General features: G+C 55.1%; 1 long non-coding RNA gene across 1 annotated transcript in view; it reads right to left on the bottom strand.

Annotated features, from left to right (window-relative positions):
• Nucleotides 1-20,655, bottom strand: part of LOC145529707 (uncharacterized) — a 1,704,434-nt gene that overhangs the window by 284,404 nt on the left and 1,399,375 nt on the right. Inside the window, exons 179-181 of the long non-coding RNA XR_014071296.1 lie at nt 15,749-15,860; nt 8,102-8,213; nt 456-567 (exon numbers count right to left, since the gene is read on the bottom strand). This is a non-coding gene — a long non-coding RNA (uncharacterized LOC145529707). The remainder of the gene's footprint in view (nt 1-455; nt 568-8,101; nt 8,214-15,748; nt 15,861-20,655) is intronic.

The raw sequence follows: 20,655 nt of genomic DNA, 5'->3' as shown, positions 1-20,655 counted from the left end.
GGCACTTCCCAAGTCAGGCCCCCGCAGGAATCAGGGTGGGCTGCGTGCCTCGGCCCCTGCCACAGGGACAAGCCACACCAGTGGCCTCCCTGAGCGCAAATGGCCGGATCTGGGGGTTCCGTCTGGGTGCACACCTCCTGGCTGTGGCCAAGTTCCCCCCTTCTCTGAGCACCAGCTTCATCATCCTCTCGAATGAGGACATCGATTGCTACCTTGGCACGTTACTATCTTCATCCTGTGAAGACTCATTAGGCTTATCCTACAATTACTAGCTGGCCCGAAGAGATATCTCCTGAATCCAGATTAAGCTGGAGTCTCCCAGGCTCATCTGGCATGTCTTCCCTGAAGTCTGCCAAAACCCACACCCTTGCATTTCCAGGGACTCCCCTGAGCCGGCTGGGCAGAAAACCCAGCATGGTTCAAACAAGCTGACAGACAAGCGGGAGAGGACTCACGGGCAGACGGCCTCCGTCAGGTCTCGGGTGGAGCTCTGGGACCACAGCAGCAACGGGCCATCCCAGCCCCTGGGCTCAGCAGCGCCCTCATTCTCAGGCCGGCGGCTCTGCCCTGAGGGGAGCAGGAAGGTCACCAACTGCCGCAGGCGGACCTCAAGCCCCTCCCACTGCTGGAGCCTGACCTCCCCCGGCCCCACCCCTTCCCCTACCCCAGCAGGACGAGAGCTCGTCTTCCCCTGGCTTCCAACGTGAGGCCCGGCCCTGTGCCCCGATTGGGCACTGCCCCAGTCCGGAGCCAATCACAGTGGCCAGGGAGGTGGAACGCACCGATTGGCCAGGGCCAGGTCATGTGACCATGCTCCCCAGGAAACTCAAATATTACCAAGATTCCCTAACAAGCCAATGAACAAAATTATCCACTAAAGGCAAACCGTACTTTTTAATGAGGCCGATGTCACAGAAAAAAAAAAAAAAAAAGCTTCACAATGAACTGCTCAAGGAAGCTACTAAATAAACTTTCAGAAAAGTTAAGTAGTTTTTTTTTTTTTTTTAATAGGGTGACGGAGAGCTATACCTTTCCCATCTATGTGAATTTAGGTTTAAACTAGATTTCCCTTGGCTATTATATACGACAAAAAAACCCCACATCACCCCCTTTCACTCCCCCCACCCCCCAAAAGTGTTTTAGTCTATTGAGTTTTTGTGTCCTCAGTTGTGTCTGATTCACGGCAACTCAAGAACTCTACACAGCCAGGCTCTTCCGTCCATGGAATTCAGGGCAATTTTTTTCTGTCACAGTAAATGCCCACCCTGGGTGATCCAAAGGCAAGGGCTCAGAGGCTCCTGAGAGTCTAACTCCTTTCAGCCGAGCACAGAGCTGGCTCCTCACTGGGATGCCTGTGGCCTGGGGCTCCCAGAGGGGAGAGCAGCACTCGCCCCACCGTGTGGTCACTGCTGGAAGTGCAGGCTGCTCCTCACTCCCCCTTGACAGTGTCCCTGAGGGCAGAACAGTGGGAATCTACTCAAGGTGGAAATGCAAACTCCCATGCAACCAAACTTCCCACAAGGTCTCCAAAACCACTCAGGAACAGGGAATTGGAAACTGCAGGGCATGACATGAATGGAGATGGAGACTTGACACCTTACACCGAGTTCACTTCCAGTTATCCCTAGACAAAGTTTCCATGAAAACTTGTCACAAATCTAGAAGAACAATGAGCAGAAACCGGACACGTGCTTTGAGTCTTCACACACAAAACTAAAAGGCAGTCCACAAAACAACCCAGGGAATACAGTGGACTTTGCAAAATCAAAGATATCTACTGTGGGAAAGACCTCATTACAAAAGCAAAAGACAGGTCATACATCGCGAGACGAATGAGTGGAAACACAAAGCTTCTCAAGGATGTGTCTCCAAACAGACAAAGAACACCAACACAACAAGCCTGTGAAAACTAGGGAAAGGTCTGAAGGGACACCAGACTGAGGAAGACACACACAGAGTATCCCGGATGATGTCCAGCACTGAGGGCCTGAAGAAACAACAGTCTAGTTGCACTCGCTCAGGCCTGTGTGACCCTGGATGAGGCCTCTGTTTCCCGGTGGCTCTGAGAGATGGACAGGGAGGAAGGGGAAGAGAAATCACTTGCATTTCTAATACTCACAGCAAAGTCTTCCAATGAGAAGGGAATTATCACCCCCACTGACAATGCCATTCACTGAAGTGATACCCACGAGTCCATCTAACCCAGAAGGGAAGGAAGGACCTGTTCTCACAAAACGGCGAGAGATGGAAGAAGGAAGATCAAGCCCACACCAATCACTGGAAAGAGAAGCTGTGCTCAGGGCTTGAAAGAATTCCTATTGGGAAAATGATGTCACAGCCCCACAAGGCAATCCACAGCTTGGACGCTATTCCTCCCAAAATGCCAATGCATTGTCGCACCGAACAAAGAATTGCAAAAGGGGTTACGGAAACAGAAAAGAGCCTAAATTGTCAATACAATCCGACGAAAAAGCCCCGATACGGACATCCAAGGTTGTGTGAAAGGAAATTAGACGACCAAACTAGGATCCTCAGGAGAGTATCGGAGAAGGCGATGGCGACCCACGCCAGTACTCTTGCCTGGAAAATGCCCTGGACGGAGGAGCCTGGTAGGCTGCAGGCCATGGGGTCGCGCAGAGTCAGACACGACTGAAGTGACTTAGCCGCAGCGGCAGCAGCAGGACAGTATGCTATTGGGAATACAACAACACACACAGATCCAGATCGATGGAATAAAGTTGAGGGTCCAGAAACAAACCCCGGCATCCATGGTCAACTCATCTCTGACACAGAAGGGGAGAATATCCAAATGCGAACAAGAAAGCCTCTTCAATAAATGGCCATGGGAAAACCAGACAGCTACATCTGAAGAACGCTATTGGTTTTGATCTCACACCACCTCAATATCGGGGAAAAACCTCACCCTAAAGACTGATGTCATGAGATAGCTAGAAAGAAGCGTAGGTCAAAGGCTCCTTAACATCAGAGTCTCCTTGCCATTTGCTGGGCGGAGGTAGAAATGGGTCTCTTCAAGTAAGGGAAAGAGGGAAACGAAGTACACCAATGGGTTTCCATCCAATGGAACCTCTTCACAACAGAGAAGCTAAGCATTCACAGATTCAAAAGATAGGAAATGGAACATGAGAGACTCCTTGCAAGTGGTGTATCTGAGAAGGGGTTCATATGGAAAGAGACAAAGAATGCACAGCACTCAGATTCCAAGAAACACCACCACCACCCTTGACCCTTCCCCCATGACCAACTCCGACCTAAAGCCTTTCTCTCCCTCTAACCCATCCCTAAAACATAACCCTCATCTAATCATATACATGTGCATTCCTAGCATCCATCCATCCACACACGAGAGAGAAAGAGGAAGACACAGACTGAATCGAGAAAGGAAAAGAGAGGGACACAGCCAGAGAGAGACACGGAACCAAAGAGAGGAAAGGAGTCGACGGTCCAGACTTTTCATCAATCTGTCTCGAAGGTAGAAGCAATGACAGCGCCCATCCACCCCAGAAGGGGGAAAAGGACGGAAGGTTTGGAGAGGAAAAGACAAGAACGCAGGGAGCCATTAGAAGCTCAGCCACCCGCAGAAGCCGAGCTGGGACACTTGAACAGAATCTCAATGGAAACAGAGGACCAGAAAGTTGGCTACTCTTTTCTATAAGAGAGGGAGACCTTCGAGTCTTCCTTTCGGGCCTCCAACTTGGATGCGGGGTCTCAAAACAGTCAGGAGGGGCAGTGCCTTTTCCTGGGTACCACGGCGCATCCAGGCCTCGTTCTGCCCCATTCTGTGCTGTGTCAGCCCTGGATGGAGTCTTTCTTTCTGAAGTCTCAGCGCACAAGCTCCACGTGATATCGGCCCCAGGTGGAGAGGCATGGAGCCGCTCGTAGGCCGACAGACCTAGGAAACAGATGGGAGAATGACCCCCACTCTGCAGATGGAGAGACTGGGGAAACCCTGAGGGGCATATGCTTGTCCAGGGCCACACCACTTATGAGAAGAAGGAGCCTGGTCTGAGAGCAGCGGGGTCCTCGGAGCTCAGGCCCTGGCTGCACCCAGGCCTCCCCAGGGCTGTGGGCTGGGCTGTGTGGCTGTCACTGTGCCTGCACATGGCCTAAGGGGGGTGGTCGAGCAGTCAGAAACCCAGAGACTCCCTTGGGAAGTTTTGGGGAAGGGACCTCCGCACGAACCCCAGGAAATGATGTCACCTGCCGGCAACAGAACCCAACAGAACCCGCAACCCGGGTATCCAGGCCTCCAGAGCGGAGAGGAGCCCCCAGCCAGATCTCTTGCTGCCAGGATGTTCTGCTGTTTGCCCCTGCCCAGAGGCCGGGGCCTCAGGAGAGCTCACAGGCAGTGTGCGTGGGCACCCTGTCGACGTTGGCTCAGGGCACCCCCGAGAGGCCTCTGGCCCTCTGCCCGGAGAAACAGAAAGGTAACACGGGGAGCCCCAGGCCGGGCCAGGCCACCTCTCCCATGCCACCCGGAAACACCGGGTCCTTTGCCTGTGTGTGTGGATGCGGGTTTCTCGGGGTGTGTCTCCCTCAAGGAAGCCCAGGCGGATGTGGGGTCAGAAGCCTGCGGACAAGTTGTGTCCACACCCCAGGGGAGAGCAGGCTGGCTGGGATGGGGAGAGTGCGGTCAGCGCCGGCCGCCCAGGCTGACCTCACACCCTCAGGTGGGTCTCTTTCCTCCCGGGTGGGGATCTGAGCAGACACACGTCTCTGACCCTTCTGGGAAGAGAAGTTCGAGCAGGCAGAAGCAGCGGCTCCACTGGCCAGGCCCAGCTCGGAAAACTCCCAGCACGGCTGGCTGACGGTCACTGTCGTTGCAGAGCTTCCCACGTGATGAGGCCGAGGACGGGGACACCCCGTCCACCTCCCGGAGGGAGGGGTCGGAGCACCACCCCCCCGCCCGTGAGGCCCAGTGCAGGCTCCAGGTGAGCGTGCCCACGGAGGCATCAGCCCCACCGGGGGCGAAGCGGAGGCGGGGAAGGCCTGCTGCCGAGACACCTCCCAGGATACACCCGGCGGCCCAGTCTGAGGCTGCCACGGAGCTCAGCACACCCGGCTCCGACCCAGAGTCCCGAGAACCCCGGCCTCTGAGGCAGCAGGAGGACCTGGAGCCCAGCACGCCAGAGCACAGAGGTGAGGACGCTGGGGCTGGTGCACGGGAGTGTGTGGGGAGGGGGTGCTGAGCTACACAGGGACGAGTCCCCGAAAGATGCTGCTGGGCCTGCAGCAAGCGCTGGCCTCACACCCCCACCCCCATCTTGCACACTTCAGTCCCAAAAGACATCCGACCCTGGGTATTCTTTGGGAATCTCTTGGAAGCTTTCTGTCCCGGGATACGCACATGCCAAGGCTGGCCTGTGGGCAAACTTTGCTTCTCCCCCAGCTCTAGCACTGGCCTCCAACTGGAACCAGGCTCCACTTCCCAGACCTGTGCCTACAGAGGTGGTGGCTCCAGGTGCAGGACCCAGGGATCCACCGAGGGTAGATGGAGAACCGAGACTTGCCCTCGCAGAGACACCAGGCCAGCTGGGTACTGGCCAGCACACCGGGCAGATCGGATCTCCGTGCCTGCAGGACCCCCAGCCCCAGGCACTGATGTCCCACCCCCTCAGCCAGAACCTCCACCTCCACGTGCACCTGTACCCGCTCGGGCTTTGGCAGGAGAACCCGAGGCAGAGGAGGAGTCACCGCCTCGGCAGGGAGAGCCTGCCCTGGCTCCCGCGCAACACCCAGACGCCGACGATGACTCACCCGCCCCTGCAGGAAGAACGAGCCCCCGCTCTGGACAGAGACCCAGAGCCCTTGCCGGAAACACCATGTCCAGGGGAGCGGTCGGCTCTGCCGCCTCCATCCCTGTCTGCTCACCGTGGACGCCGGCAACTCGGTCTGCCCCCAGGGGACATGGAGTTCCTTTCCCCTGAACTGCTTTGCATTTGGTTTGTTTCCACCTTTCTGGTGATGGTTTACTTTTTGTATGGTTTCGTCTATTTTTGTTGGTTAAGTTGGGATTAGTAAACTTTTTCATCATTGTTGCAATTTGGGAACACTGTTGTGTAACTCTGGTGATACTGTGTTACCATCACCACTCTGTAGTTTCAGACCCGTTCGATCTTTATGCCCCACCCGCCAACAAAGCCTGGGTTCAAGGCAAGGAGGCCCTGTTCATCCCTCCCCCCGATCCTGACCACAATTTCATCTTTTCTTTCTGCATTCCTTCCTATATTCTTGGTGTCCCCAATCAATGACTCTCAGTGAAATGACTGAAGGAGTTTTTTTCGGACTCTCCACCTACTGTAAGACTCCATTGGAGAGTTCTCATTTTTATGTCATTTGAACTAGCCTTTGATAGCTGAAAGGACGGTGTACGTCCTTTCAAGATATCATGTGCCAAACGAAGCCCTTTTGGCAAATGCCATCATTATCTCCAGGCAGGCATTGCTGTTTGAAGGGTGACATCTCAGCCAGAAGGCAGAGGCTGAGCTCCTCTTGTTGCACCAGCTCCCAAAAGAAGCCAAGAAAGGGAGCTGGAACAACAAACCACCCCAACGCCCAGGAAAGCGTTCTTCACGACAGAAGGCTAGCAAATGACCCAACAACCTTGTGGCCCAGAACCCCTCTAGAAAAATCACTGTTCCATACAAAAGAGAAACACATGGGAAGTTCCAAGGAGAGGCAATGCCCATGGCCAGTGTACTTTAGAGACGGCCTGACCGCTCCGGGGAAGACACGCACCGACGGAACCCCTTGGGAAACAGCAGTGAGAGTCCTCACCGTCGTAAGGGTTTCCTCTGGGGACAACCTGCCCTGGGCACCACATGAGGGAGCAGACCGGCTTCTCTTCCTCTGCCCCCACACCATTCACTCATGAAGGCAGCTCAGCTGTTCTCATGCCCTGCCTGCCTGCCTGCCTGCCTGGCTCATCCGTGAGCTGTGACCACCTCCAAGGCAGGACTCCACCTTCTCCTCTCTGTGTACCGTGAATCTGCACACAGTGGGCTTTCAGAACCTTAGGAGACTTGAGCCATTCCCACTCGAGCCAGAACCCTCCCCAGGAAGGAAAACAGCTGTGGAGTCATTTTGGCCCCAGCACTGGTTCCCAAACCCTGGCGGCTCCTACAGCCTCTACGGTGTGAAGAGGGAGGTCCCTTTTGACAGAGCTTTCCGGCTGTCAGATCGAAGCTGTTGTTTCACTGTCAGCTGTGTCTCTGCCGTTGCAGCCAGGTGGGCCACGCTGCTCCAAAGGAGCTCACAAGCTGAGTTGCAAGGGAGGTATTGAGAGGACAGGGATGGCTACAACGTGCTGCAAACTGAGTGAGGGTCCCCACAATCCTCAGCAAAGGTCTGTGGTGTGCAAGTGGGGAGTAGAGGGCCCCCAAGTTCCAAAGGAAGGGAGGTACTCGGGAGATAAAGCCCTTGGCTGCTGTGGTAGCAGCTGCAGATGGCAGCTCGTCCACAGTGCACTTCGAATGAGGTCATATGAGCGGGACTCTGGAAATGGCTCCGAAATCCAGAGAAAGGGGTCAGGGTATGTGGGAATCCGGCGGGGGTGGGGGGTGGATGAAGGAAGGTGTCCTTCCTCTCTCCAGTGCAATTTGGTTTGGTGAGTCTCAAAGCTACCAGATGGCACTTCCCAAGTCAGGCCCCCGCAGGAATCAGGGTGGGCTGCGTGCCTCGGCCCCTGCCACAGGGACAAGCCACACCAGTGGCCTCCCTGAGCGCAAATGGCCGGATCTGGGGGTTCCGTCTGGGTGCACACCTCCTGGCTGTGGCCAAGTTCCCCCCTTCTCTGAGCACCAGCTTCATCATCCTCTCGAATGAGGACATCGATTGCTACCTTGGCACGTTACTATCTTCATCCTGTGAAGACTCATTAGGCTTATCCTACAATTACTAGCTGGCCCGAAGAGATATCTCCTGAATCCAGATTAAGCTGGAGTCTCCCAGGCTCATCTGGCATGTCTTCCCTGAAGTCTGCCAAAACCCACACCCTTGCATTTCCAGGGACTCCCCTGAGCCGGCTGGGCAGAAAACCCAGCATGGTTCAAACAAGCTGACAGACAAGCGGGAGAGGACTCACGGGCAGACGGCCTCCGTCAGGTCTCGGGTGGAGCTCTGGGACCACAGCAGCAACGGGCCATCCCAGCCCCTGGGCTCAGCAGCGCCCTCATTCTCAGGCCGGCGGCTCTGCCCTGAGGGGAGCAGGAAGGTCACCAACTGCCGCAGGCGGACCTCAAGCCCCTCCCACTGCTGGAGCCTGACCTCCCCCGGCCCCACCCCTTCCCCTACCCCAGCAGGACGAGAGCTCGTCTTCCCCTGGCTTCCAACGTGAGGCCCGGCCCTGGGCCCCGATTGGGCACTGCCCCAGTCCGGAGCCAATCACAGTGGCCAGGGAGGTGGAACGCACCGATTGGCCAGGGCCAGGTCATGTGACCATGCTCCCCAGGAAACTCAAATATTACCAAGATTCCCTAACAAGCCAATGAACAAAATTATCCACTAAAGGCAAACCGTACTTTTTAATGAGGCCGATGTCACAGAAAAAAAAAAAAAAAAGCTTCACAATGAACTGCTCAAGGAAGCTACTAAATAAACTTTCAGAAAAGTTAAGTAGTTTTTTTTTTTTTTTTAATAGGGTGACGGAGAGCTATACCTTTCCCATCTATGTGAATTTAGGTTTAAACTAGATTTCCCTTGGCTATTATATACGACAAAAAAACCCCACATCACCCCCTTTCACTCCCCCCACCCCCCAAAAGTGTTTTAGTCTATTGAGTTTTTGTGTCCTCAGTTGTGTCTGATTCACGGCAACTCAAGAACTCTACACAGCCAGGCTCTTCCGTCCATGGAATTCAGGGCAATTTTTTTCTGTCACAGTAAATGCCCACCCTGGGTGATCCAAAGGCAAGGGCTCAGAGGCTCCTGAGAGTCTAACTCCTTTCAGCCGAGCACAGAGCTGGCTCCTCACTGGGATGCCTGTGGCCTGGGGCTCCCAGAGGGGAGAGCAGCACTCGCCCCACCGTGTGGTCACTGCTGGAAGTGCAGGCTGCTCCTCACTCCCCCTTGACAGTGTCCCTGAGGGCAGAACAGTGGGAATCTACTCAAGGTGGAAATGCAAACTCCCATGCAACCAAACTTCCCACAAGGTCTCCAAAACCACTCAGGAACAGGGAATTGGAAACTGCAGGGCATGACATGAATGGAGATGGAGACTTGACACCTTACACCGAGTTCACTTCCAGTTATCCCTAGACAAAGTTTCCATGAAAACTTGTCACAAATCTAGAAGAACAATGAGCAGAAACCGGACACGTGCTTTGAGTCTTCACACACAAAACTAAAAGGCAGTCCACAAAACAACCCAGGGAATACAGTGGACTTTGCAAAATCAAAGATATCTACTGTGGGAAAGACCTCATTACAAAAGCAAAAGACAGGTCATACATCGCGAGACGAATGAGTGGAAACACAAAGCTTCTCAAGGATGTGTCTCCAAACAGACAAAGAACACCAACACAACAAGCCTGTGAAAACTAGGGAAAGGTCTGAAGGGACACCAGACTGAGGAAGACACACACAGAGTATCCCGGATGATGTCCAGCACTGAGGGCCTGAAGAAACAACAGTCTAGTTGCACTCGCTCAGGCCTGTGTGACCCTGGATGAGGCCTCTGTTTCCCGGTGGCTCTGAGAGATGGACAGGGAGGAAGGGGAAGAGAAATCACTTGCATTTCTAATACTCACAGCAAAGTCTTCCAATGAGAAGGGAATTATCACCCCCACTGACAATGCCATTCACTGAAGTGATACCCACGAGTCCATCTAACCCAGAAGGGAAGGAAGGACCTGTTCTCACAAAACGGCGAGAGATGGAAGAAGGAAGATCAAGCCCACACCAATCACTGGAAAGAGAAGCTGTTCTCAGGGCTTGAAAGAATTCCTATTGGGAAAATGATGTCACAGCCCCACAAGGCAATCCACAGCTTGGACGCTATTCCTCCCAAAATGCCAATGCATTGTCGCACCGAACAAAGAATTGCAAAAGGGGTTACGGAAACAGAAAAGAGCCTAAATTGTCAATACAATCCGACGAAAAAGCCCCGATACGGACATCCAAGGTTGTGTGAAAGGAAATTAGACGACCAAACTAGGATCCTCAGGAGAGTATCGGAGAAGGCGATGGCGACCCACGCCAGTACTCTTGCCTGGAAAATGCCCTGGACGGAGGAGCCTGGTAGGCTGCAGGCCATGGGGTCGCGCAGAGTCAGACACGACTGAAGTGACTTAGCCGCAGCGGCAGCAGCAGGACAGTATGCTATTGGGAATACAACAACACACACAGATCCAGATCGATGGAATAAAGTTGAGGGTCCAGAAACAAACCCCGGCATCCATGGTCAACTCATCTCTGACACAGAAGGGGAGAATATCCAAATGCGAACAAGAAAGCCTCTTCAATAAATGGCCATGGGAAAACCAGACAGCTACATCTGAAGAACGCTATTGGTTTTGATCTCACACCACCTCAATATCGGGGAAAAACCTCACCCTAAAGACTGATGTCATGAGATAGCTAGAAAGAAGCGTAGGTCAAAGGCTCCTTAACATCAGAGTCTCCTTGCCATTTGCTGGGCGGAGGTAGAAATGGGTCTCTTCAAGTAAGGGAAAGAGGGAAACGAAGTACACCAATGGGTTTCCATCCAATGGAACCTCTTCACAACAGAGAAGCTAAGCATTCACAGATTCAAAAGATAGGAAATGGAACATGAGAGACTCCTTGCAAGTGGTGTATCTGAGAAGGGGTTCATATTGAAAGAGACAAAGAATGCACAGCACTCAGATTCCAAGAAACACCACCACCACCCTTGACCCTTCCCCCATGACCAACTCCGACCTAAAGCCTTTCTCTCCCTCTAACCCATCCCTAAAACATAACCCTCATCTAATCATATACATGTGCATTCCTAGCATCCATCCATCCACACACGAGAGAGAAAGAGGAAGACACAGACTGAATCGAGAAAGGAAAAGAGAGGGACACAGCCAGAGAGAGACACGGAACCAAAGAGAGGAAAGGAGTCGACGGTCCAGACTTTCCATCAGTCTGTCTCGAAGGTAGAAGCAATGACAGCGCCCATCCACCCCAGAAGGGGGAAAAGGACGGAAGGTTTGGAGAGGAAAAGACAAGAACGCAGGGAGCCATTAGAAGCTCAGCCACCCGCAGAAGCCGAGCTGGGACACTTGAACAGAATCTCAATGGAAACAGAGGACCAGAAAGTTGGCTACTCTTTTCTATAAGAGAGGGAGACCTTCGAGTCTTCCTTTCGGGCCTCCAACTTGGATGCGGGGTCTCAAAACAGTCAGGAGGGGCAGTGCCTTTTCCTGGGTACCACGGCGCATCCAGGCCTCGTTCTGCCCCATTCTGTGCTGTGTCAGCCCTGGATGGAGTCTTTCTTTCTGAAGTCTCAGCGCACAAGCTCCACGTGATATCGGCCCCAGGTGGAGAGGCATGGAGCCGCTCGTAGGCCGACAGACCTAGGAAACAGATGGGAGAATGACCCCCACTCTGCAGATGGAGAGACTGGGGAAACCCTGAGGGGCATATGCTTGTCCAGGGCCACACCACTTATGAGAAGAAGGAGCCTGGTCTGAGAGCAGCGGGGTCCTCGGAGCTCAGGCCCTGGCTGCACCCAGGCCTCCCCAGGGCTGTGGGCTGGGCTGTGTGGCTGTCACTGTGCCTGCACATGGCCTAAGGGGGGTGGTCGAGCAGTCAGAAACCCAGAGACTCCCTTGGGAAGTTTTGGGGAAGGGACCTCCGCACGAACCCCAGGAAATGATGTCACCTGCCGGCAACAGAACCCAACAGAACCCGCAACCCGGGTATCCAGGCCTCCAGAGCGGAGAGGAGCCCCCAGCCAGATCTCTTGCTGCCAGGATGTTCTGCTGTTTGCCCCTGCCCAGAGGCCGGGGCCTCAGGAGTGCTCACAGGCAGTGTGCGTGGGCACCCTGTCGACGTTGGCTCAGGGCACCCCCGAGAGGCCTCTGGCCCTCTGCCCGGAGAAACAGAAAGGTAACACGGGGAGCCCCAGGCCGGGCCAGGCCACCTCTCCCATGCCACCCGGAAACACCGGGTCCTTTGCCTGTGTGTGTGGATGCGGGTTTCTCGGGGTGTGTCTCCCTCAAGGAAGCCCAGGCGGATGTGGGGTCAGAAGCCTGCGGACAAGTTGTGTCCACACCCCAGGGGAGAGCAGGCTGGCTGGGATGGGGAGAGTGCGGGCAGCGCCGGCCGCCCAGGCTGACCTCACACCCTCAGGTGGGTCTCTTTCCTCCCGGGTGGGGATCTGAGCAGACACACGTCTCTGACCCTTCTGGGAAGAGAAGTTCGAGCAGGCAGAAGCAGCGGCTCCACTGGCCAGGCCCAGCTCGGAAAACTCCCAGCACGGCTGGCTGACGGTCACTGTCGTTGCAGAGCTTCCCACGTGATGAGGCCGAGGACGGGGACACCCCGTCCACCTCCCGGAGGGAGGGGTCGGAGCACCACCCCCCCGCCCGTGAGGCCCAGTGCAGGCTCCAGGTGAGCGTGCCCACGGAGGCATCAGCCCCACCGGGGGCGAAGCGGAGGCGGGGAAGGCCTGCTGCCGAGACACCGCCCAGGATACACCCGGCGGCCCAGTCTGAGGCTGCCACGGAGCTCAGCACACCCGGCTCCGACCCAGAGTCCCGAGAACCCCGGCCTCTGAGGCAGCAGGAGGACCTGGAGCCCAGCACGCCAGAGCACAGAGGTGAGGACGCTGGGGCTGGTGCATGGGAGTGTGTGGGGAGGGGGTGCTGAGCTACACAGGGACGAGTCCCCGAAAGATGCTGCTGGGCCTGCAGCAAGCGCTGGCCTCACACCCCCACCCCCATCTTGCACACTTCAGTCCCAAAAGACATCCGACCCTGGGTATTCTTTGGGAATCTCTTGGAAGCTTTCTGTCCCGGGATACGCACATGCCAAGGCTGGCCTGTGGGCAAACTTTGCTTCTCCCCCAGCTCTAGCACTGGCCTCCAACTGGAACCAGGCTCCACTTCCCAGACCTGTGCCTACAGAGGTGGTGGCTCCAGGTGCAGGACCCAGGGATCCACCGAGGGCAGATGGAGAACCGAGACTTGCCCTCGCAGAGACACCAGGCCAGCTGGGTACTGGCCAGCACACCGGGCAGATCGCATCTCCGTGCCTGCAGGACCCCCAGCCCCAGGCACTGATGTCCCACCCCCTCAGCCAGAACCTCCACCTCCACGTGCACCTGTACCTGCTCGGGCTTTGGCAGGAGAACCCGAGGCAGAGGAGGAGCCACCGCCTCGGCAGGGAGAGCCTGCCCTGGCTCCCGCGCAACACCCAGACGCCGACGATGACTCACCCGCCCCTGCAGGAAGAACGAGCCCCCGCTCTGGACAGAGACCCAGAGCCCTTGCCGGAAACACCATGTCCAGGGGAGCGGTCGGCTCTGCCGCCTCCATCCCTGTCTGCTCACCGTGGACGCCGGCAACTCGGTCTGCCCCCAGGGGACATGGAGTTCCTTTCCCCTGAACTGCTTTTCATTTGGTTTGTTTCCACCTTTCTGGTGATGTTTTACTTTTTGTATGGTTTCGTCTATTTTTGTTGGTTAAGTTGGGATTAGTAAACTTTTTCATCATTGTTGCAATTTGGGAACACTGTTGTGTAACTCTGGTGATACTGTGTTACCATCACCACTCTGTAGTTTCAGACCCGTTCGATCTTTATGCCCCACCCGCCAACAAAGCCTGGGTTCAAGGCAAGCACGCCCTGTTCATCCCTCCCCCCGATCCTGACCACAATTTCATCTTTTCTTTCTGCATTCCTTCCTATATTCTTGGTGTCCCCAATCAATGACTCTCAGTGAAATGACTGAAGGAGTTTTTTTCGGACTCTCCACCTACTGTAAGACTCCATTGGAGAGTTCTCATTTTTATGTCATTTGAACTAGCCTTTGATAGCTGACAGGACGGTGTACGTCCTTTCAAGATATCATGTGCCAAACGAAGCCCTTTTGGCAAATGCCATCATTATCTCCAGGCAGGCATTGCTGTTTGAAGGGTGACATCTCAGCCAGAAGGCAGAGGCTGAGCTCCTCTTGTTGCACCAGCTCCCAAAAGAAGCCAAGAAAGGGAGCTGGAACAACAAACCACCCCAACGCCCAGGAAAGCGTTCTTCACGACAGAAGGCTAGCAAATGACCCAACAACCTTGTGGCCCAGAACCCCTCTAGAAAAAATCACTGTTCCATACAAAAGAGAAACACATGGGAAGTTCCAAGGAGAGGCAATGCCCATGGCCAGTGTACTTTAGAGACGGCCTGACCGCTCCGGGGAAGACACGCACCGACGGAACCCCTTGGGAAACAGCAGTGAGAGTCCTCACCGTCGTAAGGGTTTCCTCTGGGGACAACCTGCCCTGGGCACCACATGAGGGAGCAGACCGGCTTCTCTTCCTCTGCCCCCACACCACTCACTCATGAAGGCAGCTCAGGTGTTCTCATGCCCTGCCTGCCTGCCTGCCTGCCTGGCTCATCCGTGAGCTGTGACCACCTCCAGGGCAGGACTCCACCTTCTCCTCTCTGTGTACCGTGAATCTGCACACAGTGGGCTTTCAGAACCTTAGGAGACTTGAGCCATTCCCACTCGAGCCAGAACCCTCCCCAGGAAGGAAAACAGCTGTGGAGTCATTTTGGCCCCAGCACTGGTTCCCAAACCCTGGCGGCTCCTACAGCCTCTACGGTGTGAAGAGGGAGGTCCCTTTTGACAGAGCTTTCCGGCTGTCAGATCGAAGCTGTTGTTTCACTGTCAGCTGTGTCTCTGCCGTTGCAGCCAGGTGGGCCACGCTGCTCCAAAGGAGCTCACAACCTGAGTTGCAAGGGAGGTATTGAGAGGACAGGGATGGCTACAACGTGCTGCAAACTGAGTGAGGGTCCCCGCAATCGTCAGCAAAGGTCTGTGGTGTGCAAGTGGGGAGTAGAGGGCCCCCAAGTTCCAAAGGAAGGGAGGTACTCGAGAGATAAAGCCTTTGGCTGCTGTGGTAGCAGCTGCAGATGGCAGCTCGTCCACAGTGCACTTCGAATGAGGTCATATGAGCGGGACTCTGGAAATGGCTCCGAAATCCAGAGAAAGGGGTCAGGGTATGTGGGAATCCGGCGGGGGTGGGGGGTGGATGAAGGAAGGTGTCCTTCCTCTCTCCAGTGCAATTTGGTTTGGTGAGTCTCAAAGCTACCAGATGGCACTTCCCAAGTCAGGCCCCCGCAGGAATCAGGGTGGGCTGCGTGCCTCGGCCCCTGCCACAGGGACAAGCCACACCAGTGGCCTCCCTGAGCTCAAATGGCCGGATCTGGGGGTTCCGTCTGGGTGCACACCTCCTTGCTGTGGCCAAGTTCCCCCCTTCTCTGAGCACCAGCTTCATCATCCTCTCGAATGAGGACATCGATTGCTACCTTGGCACGTTACTCTCTTCATCCTGTGAAGACTCATTAGGCTTATCCTACAATTACTAGCTGGCCCGAAGAGATATCTCCTGAATCCAGATTAAGCTGGAGTCTCCCAGGCTCATCTGGCATGTCTTCCCTGAAGTCTGCCAAAACCCACACCCTTGCATTTCCAGGGACTCCCCTGAGCCGGCTGGGCAGAAAACCCAGCATGGTTCAAACAAGCTGACAGACAAGCGGGAGAGGACTCAACGGGCAGACGGCCTCCGTCAGGTCTCGGGTGGAGCTCTGGGACCACAGCAGCAACGGGCCATCCCAGCCCCTGGGCTCAGCAGCGCCCTCATTCTCAGGCCGGCGGCTCTGCGCTGAGGGGAGCAGGAAGGTCACCAACTGCCGCAGGCGGACCTCAAGCCCCTCCCACTGCTGGAGCTTGACCACCCCCGGCCCCACCCCTTCCCCTACCCCAGCAGGACGAGAGCTCGTCTTCCCCTGGCTTCCAACGTGAGGCCCGGCCCTGGGCCCCGATTGGGCACTGCCCCAGTCCGGAGCCAATCACAGTGGCCAGGGAGCTCTAACGCACCGATTGGCCAGGGCCAGGTCATGTGACCATGTTCCCCAGGAAAATCAAATATTACCAAGTTACCCTAACAAACCAATGAACAAAATTATCCAGTAAAGGCAAACCGTACTTTTTAATGAGGCCAATGTCACAGAAAAAAAAAAAAAATGCTTCACAATGAACTGCTCAAGGAAGCTACTAAATAAACTTTCAGAAAAGTTAAGTAGTTTTTTTTGTTTTTTAATAGGTTGACGGAGAGCTATACCTTTCCCATCTATGTGAATTTAGGTTTAAACTAGATTTCCCTTGGCTATTATATACGACAAAAAAACCCCACATCACCCCCTTTCACTCCCCCCACCCCCCAAAAGTGTTTTAGTCTATTGAGTTTTTGTGTCCTCAGTTGTGTCTGATTCACGGCAACTCACGAACTCTACACAGCCAGGCTCTTCCGTCCATGGAATTCAGGGCAATTTTTTTCTGTCACAGTAAATGCCCACCCTGGGTGATCCAAAGGCAAGGGCTCAGAGGCTCCTGAGAGTCTAACTCCTTTCAGCCGAGCACAGAGCTGGCTCCTCACTGGGATGCCTGTGGCCTGGGGCTCCCAGAGGGGAGAGCAGCACTCGCCCCACCGTGTGGTCACTGCTGGAAGTGCAGGCTGCTCCTCACTCCCCCTTGACAGTGTCCCTGAGGGCAGAACAGTGGGAATCTACTCAAGGTGGAAATGCAAACTCCCATGCAACCAAACTTCCCACAAGGTCTCCAAAACCACTCAGGAACAGGGAATTGGAAACTGCAGGGCATGACATGAATGGAGATGGAGACTTGACACCTTACACCGAGTTCACTTCCAGTTATCCCTAGACAAAGTTTCCATGAAAACTTGTCACAAATCTAGAAGAACAATGAGCAGAAACCGGACACGTGCTTTGAGTCTTCACACACAAAACTAAAAGGCAGTCCACAAAACAACCCAGAGAATACAGTGGACTTTGCAAAATCAAAGATATCTACTGTGGGAAAGACCTCATTACAAAAGCAAAAGACAGGTCATACATCGCGAGACGAATGAGTGGAAACACAAAGCTTCTCAAGGATGTGTCTCGAGACAGACAAAGAACACCAACACAACAAGCCTGTGAAAACTAGGGAAAGGTCTGAAGGGACACCAGACTGAGGAAGACACACACAGAGTATCCCGGATGATGTCCAGCACTGAGGGCCTGAAGAAACAACAGTCTAGTTGCACTCCCTCAGGCCTGTGTGAACCTGGATGAGGCCTCTGTTTCCCGGTGGCTCTGAGAGATGGACAGGGAGGAAGGGGAAGAGAAATCACTTGCATTTCTAATACTCACAGCAAAGTCTTCCAATGAGAAGGGAATTATCACCCCCACTGACAATGCCATTCACTGAAGTGATACCCACGAGTCCATCTAACCCAGAAGGGAAGGAAGGACCTGTTCTCACAAAACGGCGAGAGATGGAAGAAGGAAGATCAAGCCCACACCAATCACTGGAAAGAGAAGCTGTTCTCAGGGCTTGAAAGAATTCCTATTGGGAAAATGATGTCACAGCCCCACAAGGCAATCCACAGCTTGGACGCTATTCCTCCCAAAATGCCAATGCATTGTCGCACCGAACAAAGAATTGCAAAAGGGGTTACGGAAACAGAAAAGAGCCTAAATTGTCAATACAATCCGACGAAAAAGCCCCGATACGGACATCCAAGGTTGTGTGAAAGGAAATTAGACGACCAAACTAGGATCCTCAGGAGAGTATCGGAGAAGGCGATGGCGACCCACGCCAGTACTCTTGCCTGGAAAATGCCCTGGACGGAGGAGCCTGGTAGGCTGCAGGCCATGGGGTCGCGCAGAGTCAGACACGACTGAAGTGACTTAGCCGCAGCGGCAGCAGCAGGACAGTATGCTATTGGGAATACAACAACACACACAGATCCAGATCGATGGAATAAAGTTGAGGGTCCAGAAACAAACCCCGGCATCCATGGTCAACTCATCTCTGACACAGAAGGGGAGAATATCCAAATGCGAACAAGAAAGCCTCTTCAATAAATGGCCATGGGAAAACCAGACAGCTACATCTGAAGAACGCTATTGGTTTTGATCTCACACCACCTCAATATCGGGGAAAAACCTCACCCTAAAGACTGATGTCATGAGATAGCTAGAAAGAAGCGTAGGTCAAAGGCTCCTTAACATCAGAGTCTCCTTGCCATTTGCTGGGCGGAGGTAGAAATGGGTCTCTTCAAGTAAGGGAAAGAGGGAAACGAAGTACACCAATGGGTTTCCATCCAATGGAACCTCTTCACAACAGAGAAGCTAAGCATTCACAGATTCAAAAGATAGGAAATGGAACATGAGAGACTCCTTGCAAGTGGTGTATCTGAGAAGGGGTTCATATTGAAAGAGACAAAGAATGCACAGCACTCAGATTCCAAGAAACACCACCACCACCCTTGACCCTTCCCCCATGACCAACTCCGACCTAAAGCCTTTCTCTCCCTCTAACCCATCCCTAAAACATAACCCTCATCTAATCATATACATGTGCATTCCTAGCATCCATCCATCCACACACGAGAGAGAAAGAGGAAGACACAGACTGAATCGAGAAAGGAAAAGAGAGGGACACAGCCAGAGAGAGACACGGAACCAAAGAGAGGAAAGGAGTCGACGGTCCAGACTTTCCATCAGTCTGTCTCGAAGGTAGAAGCAATGACAGCGCCCATCCACCCCAGAAGGGGGAAAAGGACGGAAGGTTTGGAGAGGAAAAGACAAGAACGCAGGGAGCCATTAGAAGCTCAGCCACCCGCAGAAGCCGAGCTGGGACACTTGAACAGAATCTCAATGGAAACAGAGGACCAGAAAGTTGGCTACTCTTTTCTATAAGAGAGGGAGACCTTCGAGTCTTCCTTTCGGGCCTCCAACTTGGATGCGGGGTCTCAAAACAGTCAGGAGGGGCAGTGCCTTTTCCTGGGTACCACGGCGCATCCAGGCCTCGTTCTGCCCCATTCTGTGCTGTGTCAGCCCTGGATGGAGTCTTTCTTTCTGAAGTCTCAGCGCACAAGCTCCACGTGATATCGGCCCCAGGTGGAGAGGCATGGAGCCGCTCGTAGGCCGACAGACCTAGGAAACAGATGGGAGAATGACCCCCACTCTGCAGATGGAGAGACTGGGGAAACCCTGAGGGGCATATGCTTGTCCAGGGCCACACCACTTATGAGAAGAAGGAGCCTGGTCTGAGAGCAGCGGGGTCCTCGGAGCTCAGGCCCTGGCTGCACCCAGGCCTCCCCAGGGCTGTGGGCTGGGCTGTGTGGCTGTCACTGTGCCTGCACATGGCCTAAGGGGGGTGGTCGAGCAGTCAGAAACCCAGAGACTCCCTTGGGAAGTTTTGGGGAAGGGACCTCCGCACGAACCCCAGGAAATGATGTCACCTGCCGGCAACAGAACCCAACAGAACCCGCAACCCGGGTATCCAGGCCTCCAGAGCGGAGAGGAGCCCCCAGCCAGATCTCTTGCTGCCAGGATGTTCTGCTGTTTGCCCCTGCCCAGAGGCCGGGGCCTCAGGAGTGCTCACAGGCAGTGTGCGTGGGCACCCTGTCGACGTTGGCTCAGGGCACCCCCGAGAGGCCTCTGGCCCTCTGCCCGGAGAAACAGAAAGGTAACACGGGGAGCCCCAGGCCGGGCCAGGCCACCTCTCCCATGCCACCCGGAAACACCGGGTCCTTTGCCTGTGTGTGTGGATGCGGGTTTCTCGGGGTGTGTCTCCCTCAAGGAAGCCCAGGCGGATGTGGGGTCAGAAGCCTGCGGACAAGTTGTGTCCACACCCCAGGGGAGAGCAGGCTGGCTGGGATGGGGAGAGTGCGGGCAGCGCCGGCCGCCCAGGCTGACCTCACACCCTCAGGTGGGTCTCTTTCCTCCCGGGTGGGGATCTGAGCAGACACACGTCTCTGACCCTTCTGGGAAGAGAAGTTCGAGCAGGCAGAAGCAGCGGCTCCACTGGCCAGGCCCAGCTCGGAAAACTCCCAGCACGGCTGGCTGACGGTCACTGTCGTTGCAGAGCTTCCCACGTGATGAGGCCGAGGACGGGGACACCCCGTCCACCTCCCGGAGGGAGGGGTCGGAGCACCACCCCCCCGCCCGTGAGGCCCAGTGCAGGCTCCAGGTGAGCGTGCCCACGGAGGCATCAGCCCCACCGGGGGCGAAGCGGAGGCGGGGAAGGCCTGCTGCCGAGACACCGCCCAGGATACACCCGGCGGCCCAGTCTGAGGCTGCCACGGAGCTCAGCACACCCGGCTCCGACCCAGAGTCCCGAGAACCCCGGCCTCTGAGGCAGCAGGAGGACCTGGAGCCCAGCACGCCAGAGCACAGAGGTGAGGACGCTGGGGCTGGTGCATGGGAGTGTGTGGGGAGGGGGTGCTGAGCTACACAGGGACGAGTCCCCGAAAGATGCTGCTGGGCCTGCAGCAAGCGCTGGCCTCACACACCCACCCCCATCTTGCACACTTCAGTCCCAAAAGACATCCGACCCTGGGTATTCTTTGGGAATCTCTTGGAAGCTTTCTGTCCCGGGATACGCAC

Source organism: Giraffa tippelskirchi, chromosome 12, assembly GCF_054371585.1.
Source record: "Giraffa tippelskirchi isolate mGirTip1 chromosome 12, T2T-mGirTip1v1.2.pri, whole genome shotgun sequence".
NCBI lineage: Eukaryota > Metazoa > Chordata > Mammalia > Artiodactyla > Giraffidae > Giraffa > Giraffa tippelskirchi.
Note: the sequence above shows the minus strand (reverse complement) of the source record. Positions and strands in the feature narration are given on the sequence as shown.